We start from the raw sequence: 17,316 nt of genomic DNA, 5'->3' as shown, positions 1-17,316 counted from the left end.
ACTCAGACACCAAAACTAGCAATAGAGATAAAATGCGCAGTTAGTGCTTTTGGATGAAGACACAAAGGTGATGCAGGAAAAGAGGCGGCCCAGAGATTTTTCAAACAGCATAGGAGATGCCCCCAGTGCTGTCTGAAAACTCATTTACATAAGGAAGAAAGAAGATATTTCTCAGGAACGGCGGCATGGATCAGAATAATAAAGGTAAGAGAAGAATAGCATTTCTTAAGGCTATTTCTACATGTACTTAGTTACAAAAGGGAATTATAATGATATAATCCCTTTAAAGGGAGTCTACTGCAACAAAGATCACTGCCAAATGTATATGTTTTTGTAGGGTCTGTTAGATACTACACATTCTTTTTTGTATCAATTTTGCTGCTAATAAAATTGGCTTGGTGGTAGACTCTCTTTAAAGTGGAACTTTCACCACCTCCATCAACTCTAGTTCTTAGCATCTATTAATAAGTGCTACGCCACTGATTCCAGCATAACTGAATTTTTTTTTGTCTAGTCCCCACCATTTCCGAGCAATCAGTGCAATTAGTTTTGGTACCTGTTATGCTAGTTAGACTTTGAACTGTCAAATGAGCAGTGACAGGCACAAGCTGGCAATGGGATTGTGGTTCAGAGTTTCTAAGAGTGCTCAGTGTCAGAGTTCAGAATCACACCCTCTTGCCTACTCCTGCTTGACACTGCCCATCTGACAGTTCAGATCCTAAATAGCATATCAGACATCGAAACTAACAGTAATTCTTGCTCAGGAATGGTGGGGGTTACAGAATAAACTCCAACTGTGGAGGAAAGAGCAAAGAGCTGGACTTGGCGAATATGCTGAAAGGTCCTATTTAAAGGGAACCTAACACAATGAAAATTCAGTCAAATCTGCAGACAACATGTTATAGATCAGGAGGAGCTGAGAAGATTAATACATTATTTTGCGGGGAAAAATTCAATATAAAGTGAATTATTAATTTATTTTTATGTTTTTTCAATACTTAGGAGGAGTAATTGAGTCTAGTGGGCGGTCCTAGCAGTGATTGACAGCTATCTCAATATGCACAGTCATAGAGGGGAGGTTACCAGTCACTGATAGGACTGCCCACTGGACTCAAATACTCCTTGTAAGTATACACAGTATGAATAAATCACAAGTTATAACTAATCTTTTCTCACAAACCTATACATGAATCTGCATGGCTCCTCCTGTACCATGTGTACACTGAATTTTCATGGTGATGAATTCCCTTTAAATCTATTGTTGGAGTGTACGCAGGGGATTTGAAGTGTGTATTAGAGAAATGAACCTCTGATACTTATAAAGATATATTGTGAAATTAAAAAATAATTTTCAACCAATTCATTAAAAAATGATCAGGGTAGACGTTCACTGTAAGCAGCTTGAAAAGGTTTCTGTAAATGCTATGTATTATTCTGCATTGATTTGCTGACTCTTGCTGTTTTTGCTCTGTATGTCAACCAATACGAATAAATATTATCGAATAACATATATAAATTCTGTATTACGGGTATACGCTCGCACTCTGAAATATACAACGATAAAAGCATCTAGTGTTTTACAGTATACATAAATATCTATACTACAGGCATATGGCTCCATTTTATAAGGTTACAGTTCATGTTATTATCTGCTTTTTACACTGAACTGGTGTATTTTACAACATCCACAATATGCAAGCTTAACAATTCCTTGTATTGCATATATGTCTGTAAAATTGTATATGCTGAGGAAAAAAGCACATAACATCTTTATTATTTTATTCTGTTATTCTCTTTTCTTCCATCTGATCTGCACAGAAGCCATTTATTTTATCTTTCTTGCAAACGTTCTATTTTTCTGGTGAATTAAAGTACAGTCAGCACTTTCCATTTTTTATAGAAATGCTAATAAACATAAATGACAGGTAAAGACATCTGTAGCAATGAAGAAACTGCAAGATGCAACATATTGTGCCTGAAGGGCAAATGACTAAATAATACTAAGTCCATAAAACTAAAACGCTGGAAAACCTGATTTTACTTTTCTTATTATAGAAAATGTCTTATAAAGTTACAACAGTGGTAAAACAATATTTTTATTCCTTAAAGAAATTTTAACGATACCAACTCTTTTCAAGTAGTTATCTGTACCATTATGTATGTTTAAGAGGCCAAAACATTTGTCAGCCATGTTACTCTTTTGAAAACTGAATGATCCATTACTTTATTGGGATATCATTATAATTAGAGATGAGCGAACAGTGTTCTATCGAACTCATGTTCGATCGGATATTAGGCTGTTCGGCATGTTCGAATCGAATCGAACACCGCGTGGTAAAGTGCGCCATTACTCGATTCCCCTCCCACCTTCCCTGGCGCCTTTTTTGCTCCAATAACAGCGCAGGGTAGGTGGGACAGGAACTACGACACCGGTGACGTTGAGAAAAGTAGGCAAAACCCATTGGCTGCCGAAAACATGTGACCTCTAATTTAAAAGAACAGCGCCGCCCAGGTTCGCGTCATTCTGAGCTTGCAATTCACCGAGGACGGAGGTTTCCGTCCAGTTAGCTAGGGCTTAGATTCTGGGTAGGCAGGGACAGGCTAGGATAGGAAGGAGAAGACAACCACAACAGCTCTTGTAAGAGCTAAATTCCAGGGAGAAGCTTGTCAGTGTAACGTGGCACTGACGGGCTCAATCGCCGCAACCCAGCTTTCCCAGGATCCTGAATGGAATACACTGTCAGTGTATTCCCGTATACCCGATATATACCCCCGATACCCGTTCCAACGGTGTGCCCCCCCACCTTCACCCCAGAAATACCCTGCAAGTCCCCTAGCAATAGAATTGGGGCTATATACACCCACTATTTTTGCTACTGCCATATAGTGCCATTGTCTCACTGGGAATTCAAAGAATATATTGGGCTTACATATAACTTCAATTCCAGGGAGAAGCTTGTCAGTGTAACGTGGCACTGACGGGCTCAATCACCGCAACCCAGCTTTCCCAGGATCCTGAATGGAACACACTGACAGTGTATTCCCGTATACCCCATATATACACCCCAAATCACCGTTCCAACGGTGTGCCCCCCCACCTTCACCTCAGAAATACCCTGCAAGTCCCCTAGCAATAGAATTGGGGCTATATACACCCACAATTTTTGCTACTGGTATATAGTGCCATTGTCTGACTGGGAATTCAAAGAATATATTGGGGTTACGTGCACCCACAATTTTTACTACTGGTATACAGTGCCAGTTTCTGACTGGGAATTCAAAGAATATATTGGGGTTACAAATACCCTCATTTCTTGCTACTGCCATATAGTGCCAGTTTCTGACTGGTAATTCAAAGAATATATTGGGGTTACGTGCACCCACAATTTTTACTACTGGTATACAGTGCCAGTTTCTGACTGGGAATTCAAAGAATATATTGGGGTTACAAATACCCTCATTTCTTGCTACTGCCATATAGTGCCAGTTTCTGACTGGTAATTCAAAGAATATATTGGGGTTACGTGCACTCACAATTTTTACTACTGGTATACAGTGCCATTGTCTGACTGGGAATTCAAAGAATATATTGGGGTTATAAATACCCTCATTTCTTGCTACTGCCATATAGTGCCAGTTTCTGACTGGGAATTCAAAGAATATATTGGGGTTACGTGCACCCACAATTTTTACTACTGGTATACAGTGCCATTGTCTGACTGGGAATTCAAAGAATATATTGGGGTTACAAATACCCTCATTTCTTGCTACTGCCATATAGTGCCAGTTTCTGACTGGTAATTCAAAGAATATATTGGGGTTACGTGCACCCACAATTTTTTCTACTGGTATACAGTGCCATTGTCTGACTGGGAATTCAAAGAATATATTGGGGTTATAAATACCCTCATTTCTTGCTACTGCCATATAGTGCCAGTTTCTGACTGGGAATTCAAAGAATATATTGGGGTTACGTGCACCCACAATTTTTACTACTGGTATACAGTGCCATTGTCCGACTGGGAATTCAAAGAATATATTGGGGTTATAAATACCCTCATTTCTTGCTACTGGTATATAGTGCCATTGTCTGACTGGGAATTCAAAGAATATATTGGGGTTACGTGCACCCACAATTTTTACTACTGGTATACAGTGCCAGTTTCTGACTGGGAATTCAAAGAATATATTGGGGTTACAAATACCCTCATTTCTTGCTACTGCCATATAGTGCCAGTTTCTGACTGGTAATTCAAAGAATATATTGGGGTTACGTGCACCCACAATTTTTACTACTGGTATACAGTGCCAGTTTCTGACTGGGAATTCAAAGAATATATTGGGGTTACAAATACCCTCATTTCTTGCTACTGCCATATAGTGCCAGTTTCTGACTGGTAATTCAAAGAATATATTGACAATGACAAGCGCACCCGTCTGTCAGCTGAGAGTGCCGACCGGCTCACTTTGATAAAAATGAACCACCACTGGATAGAGCCTTCATTTTTGGGCCCACCTGTGTAAAGCACCCCAACATGAAACTCCATGTCTGTACTCAACCTCTCCAATTCCTCCGCATCCTCATACTCATCCACCATAAGCGTTGCACAATTCTGCTAATACTAGGCTCCCTCCACCCTGATTTCCCCCAACTCTGCTGGTTAGAGGCTCCCTCCACCCTGCTTTCCCACAACTCTGCTGGTTAGAGGCTCCCTCCACCCTGATTTCCACCAACTCTGCTGGTTAGAGGCTCCCTCCACCATGAATTGGTCCAAACTGGGCTGTTTAGCGGCTCCCTCCACCATGAATTGGTCCAAACTGGGGTTTTTAGAGGCTCCCTCCACCATGAATTGGTCCAAACTGGGCTGTTTAGAGGCTCCCTCCACCATGAATTGGTCCAAACTGGGGTTTTTAGAGGCTCCCTCCACCATGAATTGGTCCAAACTGGGGGTTTTTAGAGGCTCCCTCCACCATGAATTTGCCCAAACTGGGCTGTTTAGAGGCTCCCTCCACCATGAATTGGTCCAAACTGGGGTTTTTAGAGGCTCCCTCCACCATGAATTGGTCCAAACTGGGGGTTTTTAGAGGCTCCCTCCACCATGAATTTGCCCAAACTGGGCTGTTTAGAGGCTCCCTCCATCATGAATTGGTCCAAACTGGGGTTTTTAGAGGCTCCCTCCACCATGAATTGGTCCAAAATGGGGTTTTTAGAGGCTCCCTCCACCATGAATTGGTCCAAACTGGGCTGTTTAGAGGCTCCCTCTACCATGAATTGGTCCAAACTGGGGTTTTTAGAGGCTCCCTCCACCATGAATTGGTCCAAACTGGGCTGTTTAGAGGCTCCCTCCACCATGAATTGGTCCAAACTGGGGTTTTTAGAGGCTCCCTCCACCATGAATTGGTCCAAACTGGGGGTTTTTAGAGGCTCCCTCCACCATGAATTTGCCCAAACTGGGCTGTTTAGAGGCTCCCTCCACCATGAATTGGTCCAAACTGGGGTTTTTAGAGGCTCCCTCCACCATGAATTGGTCCAAACTGGGGTTTTTAGAGGCTCCCTCCACCATGAATTGGTCCAAACTGGGGTTTTTAGAGGCTCCCTCCACCATGAATTTGCCCAAACTGAGCTGTTTAGAGGCTCCCTCCACCATGAATTGGTCCAAACTGGGGTTTTTAGAGGCTCCCTCCACCATGAATTGGTCCAAACTGGGGGTTTTTAGAGGCTCCCTCCACCATGAATTTGCCCAAACTGGGCTGTTTAGAGGCTCCCTCCACCATGAATTGGTCCAAACTGGGGTTTTTAGAGGCTCCCTCCACCATGAATTGGTCCAAACTGGGGGGTTTTAGAGGCTCCCTCCACCATGAATTTGCCCAAACTGGGCTGTTTAGAGGCTCCCTCCATCATGAATTGGTCCAAACTGGGGTTTTTAGAGGCTCCCTCCACCATGAATTGGTCCAAAATGGGGTTTTTAGAGGCTCCCTCCACCATGAATTGGTCCAAACTGGGCTGTTTAGAGGCTCAATCCACCATGAATTGGTCCAAACTGGGGTTTTTAGAGGCTCCCTCCACCATGAATTTGCCCAAACTCTGCTGGTTAGAGGCTCAATCCACCCTGATTTTCAAAACAAATGTTGGTGCCAACCTCAACTTACTACAAGGGCCAAATTCACTGCTGGTGACAAGCTCTCCTCACTGCAAGTGCCAAATACACATGTTTCAAGGTGTTTTCCTACTGTCAGAGAGGTGGTATTGAGTGTGTAAAGTGTGTAGTTGTTAGGCTGTGATGTTGGGGTAATAGAGGGTCTTTGGTGTGTTAGATGCCCCCAGACATGCTTCCCCTGCTGTCCCAGTGTCATTCCAGAGGTGTTGGCATCATTTCCTGGGTTGTCTTAGTGGACTTGGTGACCCTCCAGACACGGATTTGGGTTTCCCCCTTAACGAGTATCTGTTCCCCATAGACTATAATGGGGTTCGAAACCCGTTCGAACACACGAACATTGAGCGGCTGTTCGAATCGAATTTCGAACCTCAAACATTTTAGTGTTCGCTCATCTCTAATTATAATGACTTTCTTCTGATGCTGTGATGTCACAGTGTATATAGTGAGGCCACAGTGTATACAGTGATCTTTTAGTGTGTGTCTTATCCATGTTTTGTGATATCACTGTCTGTATTATCTGTACTGTAAAATCACTATTTACTATGTCCCCCTATCAGAAGGGGCTTAATAATGCCTGCATGTGATATCATATTAATATTAATATGATGCCATAGTGGAACTTATCCCTGTGCTGTGATATCACTGTGTGCTTTATCTGTACTGTAAATTCCCTATTTCCTAATATCAGAAGGGGCAATGTGGGATAAATGGTACATTTATTTATTTTTGCTTATTTGTATAGCACCATTACACTCACCGGCCACTTTATTAGGTACACCTGTCCAACTGCTCGTTAACACTTAATTTCTAATCAGCCAATCACATGGCAGCAACTCAGTGCATTTAGGCATGTAGACATGGTCAAGACAATCTCCTGCAGTTCAAACCGAGCATCAGTATGGGGAAGAAAGGTGATTTGAGTGCCTTTGAACGTGGCATGGTTGTTGGTGCCAGAAGGGCTGGTCTGAGTATTTCAGAAACTGCTGATCTAATGCGATTTTCACGCACAACCATCTCTAGGGTTTACAGAGAATGGTCCGAAAAAGAAAAAACATCCAGTGAGCGGCAGTTCTGTGGGCGGAAATGCGTTGTTGATGCCAGAGGTCAGAGGAGAATGGCCAGACTGGTTCGAGCTGATAGAAAGGCAACAGTGACTCAAATAGCCACCCGTTACAACCAAGGTAGCCAGAAGAGCATCTCTGAACGCACAGTACGTCGAACTTTGAGGCAGATGAGCTACAGCAGCAGAAGACCACACCGGGTGCCACTCCTTTCAGCTAAGAACAGGAAACTGAGGCTACAATTTGCACAAGCTCATCGAAATTGGACAATTGAAGATTGGAAAAACGTTGCCTGGTCTGATGAGTCTCGATTTCTGCTGCGACATTCGGATGGTAGGGTCAGAATTTGGCGTCAACAACATGAAAGCATGGATCCATCCTGCCTTGTATCAACGGTTCAGGCTGGTGGTGGTGGTGTCATGGTGTGGGGCACATTTTCTTGGCACTCTTTGGGCCCCTTGGTACCAATTGAGCATCGTTGCAATGCCAAAGCCTACCTGAGTATTGTTGCTGACCATGTCCATCCCTTTATGACCACAATGTACCCAACATCTGATGGCTACTTTCAGCAGGATAATGCGCCATGTCATAAAGCTGGAATCATCTCAGACTGGTTTCTTGACCATGACAATGACTTCACTGTACTCCAATGGCCTCCACAGTCACCAGATCTCAATCCAATAGAGCATCTTTGGGATGTGGTGGAACGGGAGATTCACATCATGGATGTGCAGCCGACAAATCTGCAGCAACTGTGTGATGCCATCATGTGAATATGGACCAAAATCTCTGAGGAATGCTTCCAGCACCTTGTTGAATCTATGCCACGAAGAATTGAGGCAGTTCTGAAGGCAAAAGGGGGTCCAACCCGTTACTAGCATGGTGTACCTAATAAAGTGGCCGGTGAGTGTATATTCTGCAGTGCTTTATAGACATTGTCAATCAATGTCCCATATAGGTCTCCTATCTACATCCCTTATCAGTATGTCTTTGGAGAGTGGGAAGAAAGCCACTCAAATATGGGGAGAACATGCAATCTCCTGGCAGAAGTTATCCTCGGTTGGATTTGATCATAATAACTAAGTCACCGTAGACCATGTGTACCTGCTAACTCTGGCTGGGAATTCCTGGTTCCATTAAGTTGATCATTGTAGAATTGACCTCTATTGCAAATTTTATTATGGGGCTATGGTTACTTGCTATGCTAAGTCTACAGTGAATTTTCCCTAGTGATGTCCCATACAGGAATAAAACAAGTAATAATAAATTAGTAATAGAAAAAAATGGGCACTTAATAATGCAGCAACACTGTACTAAAGTTTCCCCCTTTCTTAAAACTCTTGTATTTACCAAATCTGTATCAATAAATACTATAATTACATAATTATGATTACATTATAAGGGTGGCTCCATTTATTGTTTAGGGATATCAAAACAATTTATTGCAAACAAAACAACCTAGGGTGCATTTATTCCCCCTCAACAGCAAATGATAATGTGATAAAACTTAACTTTTGTTAATCTCACATTAAAAGGTGCAAATATTGAATTCACACAGATTGGTGATATAAAACTACAATCTGACCCTTATATTATCATTATTCCATCCTAAGTACTCATCGGAGTCTAATGTGATATCAAGTTCCTAGGCATATACGTATTTATTGGTTATTGTGCCTGAAGTTGCAACCTAATGGTTGGTTCTTATATTAAAACTACAAAGATCCCCAACATATTTCATCATTACAGGTAGCTGAAGTCCAAAACTAGAAAAATAGCTACAGCCCTCATCCAAAGTGACATACAATTCAAAAATAGGTAAAAAACCTTGTGCACTCACTCTGTCCGTTTGCTGGTTGCTGTAAATCGTGGAACCTCAAGACCGGTGCCAGGAAATCTCTCTCGGCTGAGATGAGGTCAAATGGAAGCAAATTTGAAGAAAATCCAGCACTGCAGTCAGGTATCCGTATAGAATAAAACTTAACTTTTATTGACTTGTAGTTGCTACATTAAAAAATCTGTGTGCAGCAATAGGAGTAGCAGAAGCCTACGCGTTTCGGGATAGACCCTTACTCATGGCATACAGAGCTGTAATATGCTGCAATCTTATATAAAAATAAAAGAGACACACATAAAATCCAGGCCCCTCCCATCTGCACATAGGCAGGAAGTTAATTAATTAAGCAACATCTGTGATACATGCGATAAGATGCAAGTGAAGCAGGAAAGAAAGCAGACAAAGTTGGCTGATTGTAGTCAAAATAGTTCAAACAGGTTAAGGTAAATAAGTAAATAAATCATAATTTTTAGTGACATAGATAAAACGTGACATGACCAAGAGATGTAACATCTTCATTACATAGTTGTGGCACCATACTGAAGAAACATAATGACAACATCCCTTTCTATGGTGCATAATGCACCAGGAGGATAGAGTACGTATTATACTGAGAAAGAAAAAAAAAAAAGTGTTTTTTTTTTTTTTTTTTTTTTTTCTTTCTCAGTATAATACGTACTCTATCCTCCTGGTGCATTATGCACCATAGAAAGGGATGTTGTCATTATGTTTCTTCAGTATGGTGCCACAACTATGTAATGAAGATGTTACATCTCTTGGTCATGTCACGTTTTATCTATGTCACTAAAAATTATGATTTATTTACTTATTTACCTTAACCTGTTTGAACTATTTTGACTACAATCAGCCAACTTTGTCTGCTTTCTTTCCTGCTTCACTTGCATCTTATCGCATGTATCACAGATGTTGCTTAATTAATTAACTTCCTGCCTATGTGCAGATGGGAGGGGCCTGGATTTTATGTGTGTCTCTTTTATTTTTATATAAGATTGCAGCATATTACAGCTCTGTATGCCATGAGTAAGGGTCTATCCCGAAACGCGTAGGCTTCTGCTACTCCTATTGCTGCACACAGATTTTTTAATGTAGCAACTACAAGTCAATAAAAGTTAAGTTTTATTTTATACGGATACCTGACTGCAGTGCTGGATTTTCTTCAAATTTGCTTCCATTACAGGTAGCTACACTGGAATAATACAGCAATAAACATCTATTACCTTGAAACTTGGTTTAAATTACCAAAATACAACTTCTCTTTTGTAGCCAAGCAGGTAAAGAGGACCTTCCATGTCCTCGGGCACATGAGGTTTTATAAACCACTAGAAAACCAACAGTGTGCTGAATTCAGTGCACTGTCCGCTTTCCCGTTTTGTACCCCGGTCCAAGAAATATCGGTGCAGTTACTGATAGCTCTTCACTCTCAGAAGGGTGTCCCTGACAGTCTAGCAAGGCTGTGAGGAAGGGCCCCTTGACAGTACTCGTCCATAGTGCTGTACTGTCAGAGGAAGCGTTCCTTACTGCCTAGCGATGACGCCCCCAGTATTAGTCTATGGATGAGTACGGTGGTGGTGGTGGGGTGTTCCTCACTGCTTAGTGTCATGGCTGGGCAGTGAGGAACAGCCCCTCTGACAGTATAGCATTATGGACAGTACTGTCAGGAGGGGCATTCCCAGCTAGACTGTCAGGAACATCCTTCTCACCATGAAGATCTATTGATAGCAGCATTGATAGCTCTTACCCCGGGGCACATAATGGGAAAGTTGACAGTGCGCCGAATTCAGCGCACTGTCGGCTTTCTAGCAGTATATCAAACCCCATGTGCCTGAGGACATAAAAGGTCCTCTTTAAATCACAGCAGATTGATCATCACACTCTCTATTTTTTGTTTTATACATTGAGCCACTATTAGCAGCAGAATGTCAGCCTCAAATATTCACATCATTCTAGTTAGAAATAGATAATCAATATTAGATCTGTGGGGGTCCAACATCCAATTCAATGTGGCTCACATTTGCTTGATCTGGGTGTTAGATATAATTTGATCTGAAAAAAAGTAGGATGCACAATTTAAATTCCCTATCAATATGGGAGGAAACTGGAGTACCCAAAGGAAATCCCTACAAACAGAGGGCATATTGTCCTTGGCTGGATTCAAACCTAGGGCTCTAATACTACAAGGCATCAGTGCTATCCAAACAATCCCATGGTTGTTCTGATAAGTTGCTAATTGGAATTTTTTGGACATGTAGTATAATACTATACGGCCAGAAAGTCCAATAGTAATGCACAGTCATTGACCTTTTTTTTTAATGACCAAGAGCAACCCGTACCACATAATCTAAACCAGTCATTGACAGCTGTATTGAATTGGTTAAACATGTTCTCAACATCTACAGTATTACCACTATATTTGACATATAGGAACCTGCCAACATCAGAGAGAATTAACCTTGCAGATGCCATGGCGAAAAGTGACCATGTTATCTGAGAAGATACTTTCACTCTCTCTTTTGTTTCTTGCAACTGAACGGCTCTGCCATGGTGTGAAAGTGGGATCTATTGGGTTGCAATAGCAGGCTCCTATGTTTGTATAAAACTTGCCTCAAACATAATGCCTCCCCTTCCGAAGTAGAAAAACAAATCACCAATTTTGCTTTTATTTTGAGGGTCTAAAAACATGACTATTCAATAGCCATTCCTTTGCATTATGTTAATGAGAAATGTTTCAGCATGTAAGAAACCAAGTGTGCAACTTACCATACTCGCCAGCATGTCCAAGGTACCAGTTGTTTCATTCAGTCTTTCACTGCTATGGTTGGTTATGACCATTTTCAGCATCATTCAAAAGGGAAAAATCACTGTATTGCAGTTACAAATGAAGGGCTCGGTTTATTTGCTCCGATTAGCTTGACATAATGCAATGTATGGAGTCATCCACCATATGCACATTTGTTCGGAAGCATCTCTAGATCAAATTGACAACATTTCAATGGAGAAAGACTATTTTCATGCCAGATCGATACAAAACATAATATGCATACTGTAAAGCACGGGAATTAAATCATACATGTAGATAAATATACTTAAAACAAATTCTAATGGCGATAAAACAAATGTAAAAAATAAGCTTCAGTTAGTCAGTGAATGGAGTTCTATTTCATTGTCACATAGATGTGTCCTGTTTGCCAACCAAACACATGTTTTTGATCCATAATTGTTTTTCCTTCCTGTTCTCTCCTCTCCAGTTGTGTCAATAGTGATGCGCGCACAGCAAGCTATTGTGCATGAGTGAGTTGGCTAGCTAGGGAAAAAGGGAGGGGGACAGTGAGTATGAGAAAGAGGTGTGGTGATGGATAGCTAGTATTATAATGATGGCTGCTGATGGTGTAGTGGGCGAGCTAGTTAAGGAAACAGGGAGGGGGGAAGTGTGTGAGGATGAGAGGGGGTCAGTTAGTGAGAGAGGAAGGAGAAGTGAGGCATCCTGGAACTTGTAGGAAACACAGAAGAGGAAGTTATGGATGTAAACAAATGCAGAGGATGCAATGAGCTCACAGAGAACCCAAGAAATCACTCAACAGATTGCTAAAGATACTTGATGGCATTTATTAACCAATTAATAGCACTAACAGATCATTTTTGTAAAAATTACTTTTTGTCCAGAAAACCCCTTTAAAGAGGACCTTTCACCACTTTTGGGCACATGCAGTGTTATATACTGCCGGAAAGCTGACAGTGCGCTGAATTCAGTGCACTGTCGGCTTTTCCGATCTGTGCCCGGTGTAAAGAGCTTACGGTGCCGGTACCGTAGTGCTCTATGGTCAGAAAGGCGTTTCTGACCATTAGCCAGGGACGCCCTTCTGCCTCGCGGCGCCAATCGCGCTGTGCTGTGGAGCGGGGAGGAACTTCCCCCTCCCGCTCCTGATAATACTCGTCTATGGACGAGCTGTGTGAGCAGAGGGAGGGGGCGTTCCTCCCCGCTCACACTCTACAGCACGATAGGCGCCGCGAGGTAGAAGGACGTCTCTGGCTAATGGTCAGAAACGCCCTTCTGACCATAGAGCACTACGGTACCGGCACCATAAGCTCTTTTCACCGGGCACAGATCGGGAAGCTTTCCGGCAGTATATAACACTGCATGTGCCCAAAAGTGGTGAAAGGTCCTCTTTAAGGATAGGTCATCAATTCTAAAGTCCATATTATGTTGGCAAGTCCCAGCCTGACATCTGATGACCTAAACTATTGTAGTAGCATCATAAGGATCTATTTAAATATGTGGTCATGACGGAAAATATAGACCTAATAAAGACCATAAAATATGGCTGTATTATGGAAGTCTGAAGGAGGTCAAAGTGTGTGGGATTTTCTTATTACATAAGGAGCAACTTCAGGTTGTAGCAGTTGTCCTGTAATTTTGATGGCAGTGGCAGGATGGGGACTATAGTACTTGAAAAAAGATTTTCAGGATCCAGTCTTAGGTCTTATTCATATTTCTGAATCTGCAGTCTGTGCATTTCAAGGACAGCACCCCGCCATGCTCATTTGCTGAAGTTTGCTATCCGTGGTTGATCCACTTCTCACATTTGAGAAAGATATATATTTTTTTATTTTTCATTTTCTATATTTTAAATGTCTCTGGGTTTGTATATAAGGATGATACACAGATGTCATTCATTATTTTTCAAGGACTCATAGACTTTCATTGATGGAATTCATCTGCGATACATCAGTGAAAAAAAGAAAAGGACTTAACGTGTATTGTTCATAGACAATAGACAACTTAATAAGCACACTGAAATTAATGGGTACATATGGGATCTGTGAAAAATGCACACGCCATACATACGTGAATTGCAGACATGTGAATGAGGCCTTAGAAGCATGAGCATTTACGCATTTATGTGACAGCTGTATGAAGCTGCATGCCTTTCCTTTGTCTTATAAAATTAAAGGGGTTATCCAGTAAATGAAAAAAAAAAAGTCCCTTATAGCAGGAACCCCTCTAACATAACAAACATCTCTACTTGCTCCTTTATTGCAGACTGACATCTCCACTTCTCCTCTTCGTAACCTTTTGCTCCATTTGTTATCTTATATCGATTCCTGCCACCAGAGAGCTTTATTTTCTCTCCGCCAATAACCCTTTTACATTTGGACAGGCAACCAGTCATAGAAGCCAGATTAAATTATAGGAGCCCCTAACAGAATTTTCTCCCGCGGGCCTCCACCATCTTTAAGCCGACCCTGCATAGACTAAGTTACTTGGCCATGTAAAACAGACTTAACTGTAATGTAAAACTTTTTTCTAATGTCTGAGCTCTGAGGACCTCTGTGTTCAAACTCTATCCCCATAAAATGGCAACATTTCTGGCTATGACTTCAGTGGGTCACCTCACACCTATAGTAGATCATGGTTGGCTTAGGGTTACCTGCAAGGCGTTTTGGGACAGCCCACCACCAGAGATCATGTGATTCTCCTTCTTCTCTGTCTTATTCTTATTTGTAAAATGACAGCCTCCATTTTTAGCAATTCATCCAAAACAAAGTCCAAAACATCTGGAGATTGCTGTGATTTGCGGAAAGAGTTTGGTTTGTGCCAAACCGATTTGCTCATTTCTAGATAATAGCAATTCATTCAATTTTTACTCCGGGTCAGTGAGTTCATTGTATATCTTATAGAGATATTGGTTCAGCATGGAAAAGTGTTGTATGGGCATTGAATCTTGTTGCTATGCACTACACACTGAATCCACTGGCTGATACCTGCTTTACATGATGAGCTGTGAACAAAAGGTCTCTAGATTTTGTCTGTTGCATACATTGCTGTGGTTATGGGTTTTATGCTAAAAGTACAGGGTGGGGCAAAAGGTATGAACCGGTTTTGACCGGCAAGTGCTTAGCCTGTGGTGGTGGTGGGAAGAGGGGCGGGGCCTCGTTGTGGGAGTGGGAGGGTCTCGTTGTCAGTAGCATCCATGCCTTGGACGGGAGAGCATCGTGGGTTTGCTGTGAGGACGTTTTTTGAAAATGGCCGTTCCGTTATCACCAAGCAGAGGGCCTTCCGACTACACTTCAATATCCCTGTTGGGGGTAATGTCCCAGGGGGTAATGCAATTAGACGTAATGCAAAGTCATCCTGGTAAGAAATGCTATTGAAGTGTCTCCCAGACGCTCAGCCCGTAGGCATGCAGTTGCTTTGGGCATGTCTAGCAGATCTTTAAGCAGAATTTTGCATGAAGATTTACAGTTTCACCCATACAAAATAATTGTGGTTCAAGAGCTGTTTCCCTGTGACTTCGAAAATCGTCTAAACTGCTTCCAAGAAATGTTGGAGAGAATTCCAGCAAATTCAACATTTTTCATCAGTGACGAGGCCCACTTCCACCTGTGTGGAGCTGTTAATAAGCAGAATTTTCGCTATTGAGCTAATGAAAACCCAAGGGAAATTCACCAGAGGCCACTTCACTCTCCTAAAGTGACTGTATGGTGTGCAGTATCCCAGTTTGGGATTATTGTTCCTTACTTTTTCGAGGATAATGGGAGAACCGTCACTGTCACCGCTGAGCGTTATGTGACAATGTTAGAAGAGTTTTTTGAACCTCAGTTGGAAGAATTGAGTGAAGCAACTAGTCTGGGAGACATCTGGTTCCAACAAGACGGGGCTACATCCCACACTGCTAGAATTTCAATGGCGAGATTGAGGCAAATGTTCCCCCAGCGCCTCGTCTCTGTGAGGGGTGACGTGGAGTGGCCTGCGCGCTCACCAGATTTGAGCATTTGTGACTTTTTCCTTTGGGGGTACCTAAAGGAAAAGGTTTTTAAAAATCGTCCACATACCCTGGAAGAACTTAAGGACAGAATCAGGGAGGAAGTTACGGCAATACCCATCCAAATGTGCAGAACAGCTGTTGAAAACTTCAGAATTCACCTTCAAGAGTGTATCGTTGCTGACGGCCGCCATCTTCCTGATATCATCTTTAAAATTTAATGTAAAAAACTAGATTCTGAACTGAATTAAGCAATATAAACATAATTTCTGTAAATTGAGTTGTTTTTGTTCTATATCCCTTTAAAACCGGTTCATACCTTTTGCCCCACCCTGTAAAACATGTTTGAGATGAAAAACATTTTACACAAAGTAGTATTTTATTGCTTAAAGGAGTTTATCCATCTCCTTGTTTCAACAACTTTGCCTTTCATCTTTCCTGTATCCCCCTACCCCAGATTGCTGAACAGGACACCATGAAGTATCACAATACTTATGATTACTACAAATCTAACATCAATGCAGATCAGAAAATATGCAGATGCTTGTAGAGAACAGATTCAGTGTTATCTGTGTGTTTACCTAGAGAGATTTATCAGTAAACTGCAATTAGCTGTATGGATTGTCCTGCAGGCAGAGCTATAGATTAACAGTGACACCAGTGAGTGACATCAGATGCCCTATCACACAGGTCCGACATTATGGAAACCCTGTGTAAACAATGGGAGGAATAAGTTCACATAGCAGATAAACAAAGCAGCATTGCAAAAGCAATATATTTAGGAAAAGTGTTCAATTTACACAAGCTACCAGTGTAGAAAGGATCCTTGAAATGGGAATATCCCTTTAAAGGGGTTGTGTGAAAATACAAAAAATAGTGAAATAGTGAAACCAGGATAATTCTTTTTCTAGATTCATTTAATTACTTGTTTCTGCTCCTTATGTCCATAAATCAAATGGCTTCTGATCTCCAAAACCAACAGAATGGCTTGGGTCAGGTCAGAGGCCTTGAAAATAACTAAATCCTCTCTGTGGCAAACCTGTCTGAACATAATGTACATATATCACAGCCAAGATAAGATCAGCTGTGTATGCGTACTACCAATGGACACTAATACTGAGATAGCAGAGGGACAGAGGAGTCCTAGGCGATTGAGGGCATGATTGAGTACAAGTGCTACTGCTACTGTCTTATCCGTCTGTCCTTCTGCTCCTTACATGTAATCAGTGTCTGCTAAGGCAAGCATAACTGAAGAGAGGATGACGTCAGTCTCAAGCCCTCTGACCTGTCACAAGCCATCCTGTTGGCTCTGGAGGACGGCAACCATTTAAGTTATAGCAGTGACTGGCCCCTACACAAATTGAGCAGAAATAACTAAATTACAGTGTTTGGGGATTTATTTATTTTTTTGTTCTCACACATGCTATTTTTCCATATTCCAGTGTACAATGTAATAACACAAGTATTAAAGCACATAC

Source organism: Leptodactylus fuscus, chromosome 2, assembly GCF_031893055.1.
Source record: "Leptodactylus fuscus isolate aLepFus1 chromosome 2, aLepFus1.hap2, whole genome shotgun sequence".
Taxonomy (NCBI): Eukaryota; Metazoa; Chordata; class Amphibia; order Anura; family Leptodactylidae; genus Leptodactylus; species Leptodactylus fuscus.
This window is presented reverse-complemented; position numbering follows the sequence as displayed.